This window comes from Belonocnema kinseyi, chromosome 4, assembly GCF_010883055.1.
Source record: "Belonocnema kinseyi isolate 2016_QV_RU_SX_M_011 chromosome 4, B_treatae_v1, whole genome shotgun sequence".
In the NCBI taxonomy this organism is placed as follows: Eukaryota; Metazoa; Arthropoda; class Insecta; order Hymenoptera; family Cynipidae; genus Belonocnema; species Belonocnema kinseyi.
Window position 1 is genome coordinate 34092305 of NC_046660.1, and position 3372 is coordinate 34095676.

Here is a 3372-nt window from a genome sequence, read left to right on the forward strand (position 1 = left end):
AAAAAAGTTTAAATCAAGAAAAAATACAATTTTCAAAACGATTTGAATTTTTAACTAAGAAAGATTTTTCAATTAGAAAATTTTTTTTTTAAACTAATCTGTAAAATTTTTAAGCAAAAAGATAAATTTTCAATTAAAAAGAATAATTCTTTACCGAAAAGGAAATATTTTCAATAAAATTCATAAATTTTCATCGAAAAAATACAAATTTTTAACTACCAATTGAAAAGTTAAATTTCCAGTAAAAAAATTATTGTCAACCGAAGAAATTTTTAATTAAAGAACCCATTTTTAACAAACTAGTTCAATTTTTATCCAAGGGGATGTATTTTAAGTTAAAATGATGCATCTCCAATCAAAAAAATTATTTTCTAACAAAAGAGTTTAAATTTCAACCTAAAAAAATGAATTTTCGACCGAAAAAGATAAATTCTCAACTAAAAATTTAATAGTTGATATTTGAAACAAAAATATTTTGATTTAAAAGTAAAAACAGTTGAATTCAACCATAAAATATGAATTATCAGCCAAATTTGAATTTTCTACTGAAAAATATTTTTTTTAAATGTCAACCAAACTGTTGAATTTCAAAGAAAAAAGATGAATTTTCAATCATTAAGGAATATTCAATTTTCATTAAAAATTATAAATCTCCAATCCAAAAATTAATTTTCAAAAAAAGAGTTTAAGTTTCAACTAAATAAAAAGATTATAAATTCTTGAGCAAAAATTTAATAGTTGATCTTTCCAACAAAAAATATTTTAATTAAAAAAAAAAAACAGTTGAATTCAATCAAAAAAGACTAAAATGTAAATGTAATTTAATGTATGTATGTAATGTAATGTAATGTAAAGAAAATGTAAATTATTCATTAAATCCACCTTTTGAGCACTGTATTCTCGTGTTTTTTTCGCTTAAAATTACTTAAACTGGTCTAGTAGAATATTGATCAACATTGGTTAGTTGTATTTTAATTATTTCAACCAATGGAATTTGTTTAAATAAATTCAATTAACATTCATACATTAATTTTCAATTATTTAAACATATTTAATTTGTTTGAATAATTTTTTTATTTGAAACAATATTTCTGTAGTGGAATATTGATCTAAATTGTTTGATTAATTTTTCAATGTTTCAAGAAATTCGAAAGTGCCAGTTAGACGAATTAATAGTAATAATTTTGAATAAAAACAACGAATTTTTAAAACAACAATTATTTAAACAATTTCTATTTATTTAAATAATTGAAATTAATAAACCAATGCTGTTAAATATTCCACTAGACCAACAGTAATAATGTTTAGGGGTAAAGACTAATTTTTGAAAAAATATTGTTTTTAACCACCCTAATAAGCAACCTTATTTTTAGCAGGGTTCACTACCTCCATGAAATTTATCATTGTTAAATTGCGAATAAAAACCGTTTTTTACGCTTACTTGTAGACTAATATTTCATTACTGTAATATGTGAATCTTTTACTACGACATAATTATGTTATTTCGTTTTTAATGCAAAACATTTGTCAGAATAAGCGTTCCAAGATACAAATTTAAATTGTATGTTGTGATTAATTTTCTTAAAGCAATAAATTAACTCTCTAAGTAAATCACCCCTTGCAATGAATTTGGTTCGAAAATCCCAAAACACCCCAAATTTATTTTTAGTTTTCTTAATAAGAGCACATTTATATATGAACAGAGTGCTGAAGCTTATAGTATTAAGGGCATGTGATACTTAGAAAATTGTCTATTTTACCAGTTTTAGGTTCCGACGGCTTTTTTTCTTTAATAATCAATATTTTGTCTTAAAAATTTGGGGCATGATAGCGACCATGCTAACGGACGTCCACGCACACTTTTTTTGGTTTAATTCAAAAAAGATTTAATTTAGCAAAATTTGATTAATTTGCATAGCGCTTAGGAATTAGTATCGATTTTACCAGTTTTAGGTTCCGATGGCCTTTTTTCTAGAATAATCAATATTTTGTCTTAAAAATTTGGGAAATGATAGCGAACATGCTAACGGACGTTCCCACACACTTTATTTGTGTTTTTTTTTTTCAAAAAATTTTTTGATATTGCTAACAACGTATGTACATTTGGAGGTTATGTATTTTACAATTCTCCTGTGCGTTACTGCCAAACTACACAATTTTTTTGGATGAAAACTTTGGACTTGCAAATGAACATAGTAACTAAGCTCCCGGAAATAACCCTTTTTGCAGGCAATAAAAAAAGTTTATTTCATAAATAATTTCCAGATTATCGGAAAAGCAGAGATGAAAAACGACGTAACCTCAAAATAATACATATTAATAAAATTTTTATTTAGCACAATAAATTTTTTTGTTATTATCCCTCAAAAAAGAGTCCGGGGACGTCCGTTATGATATTTTATAGCATCTCCGAATTCAGTTTTTAAAAATTTTCATTTTTGTGGGAAAAAAGTCGGGGAAACTATAAGTATCACATGCCCTTAAGCTCATCAGTAATATCGCCATATACCACAGCCGCGGTTAAAGAAAGGGAGGATGAAGCTTTTAATTAGAAGGTTAATTCTTTATTCCTGTTTAGCTGGTGGAGGACTCTAAAAGATTTTCCTTGTAATATCCATAACTTGTGTATTCCATGTAAGAGAGCGATTAAGGGCATGCTCTTCGTGACCACGTTACCAAACTAGTCCCCGGATATGAACATTTTTTTTGGTGTTCACTGTGTCCACGCGGATTGAGATATCATGTTTAAAATTTGGCAGATTAAATAAAAAGCACTAAAGAACGTTTGTATACATCAATGTGTTTATAGTTTTAAAGAAAGTTTATTTATAAATCGATGAAAAAGGATATTACCATTCGAGTTATAGCACTATGCAGATAATTTTTGGTTTGATGCATTTCGGATTTTTTGGTTCGCGTATATTGAGCACTGACACCAGTTTTGGACTAAATCGTCTAAACCTTAAAAAAAATGGATGTAAGCAATAAAATTTGCACATTCTTTGAAAATCAACAAATAAGTATCTGTATACACGTAACTTATAATTATTTTTGGAACATTTTTAGCGATTTCTAGCGGAGAGAAAAAAAAACTTTGACCGTCGATAAAGTCGAGATCACGTGACTAAGTTCATTCATAAAATTTTTGTGTGGAGAATGAAATGATTTTCATTGTTTTCGGTCCTCACTACGTCCAAACGGATTGAGATATCGTGTTCAGGATTTAGGAAGTTATACCGAAAGCACTAAGGAACGTTTGCATATATCAAAATGTTCGTAATTATGAAGACAGTTTTCGAATAAAATACTACAGGAATTAGGAAATAAAGTAAAGTAAAGTAAAATAAAGTAAAGTAAAGTATAATAAAGTAA

The 3372-nt window shown here is 26.7% G+C and overlaps 1 protein-coding gene across 1 annotated transcript in view; it reads left to right on the forward strand.

Moving 5' to 3' along the window:
* Positions 1 to 3372, forward strand: part of LOC117171343 (putative Dol-P-Glc:Glc(2)Man(9)GlcNAc(2)-PP-Dol alpha-1,2-glucosyltransferase) — a 23270-nt gene that overhangs the window by 9208 nt on the left and 10690 nt on the right. The gene's annotated exons all lie outside the window — the stretch shown is intronic.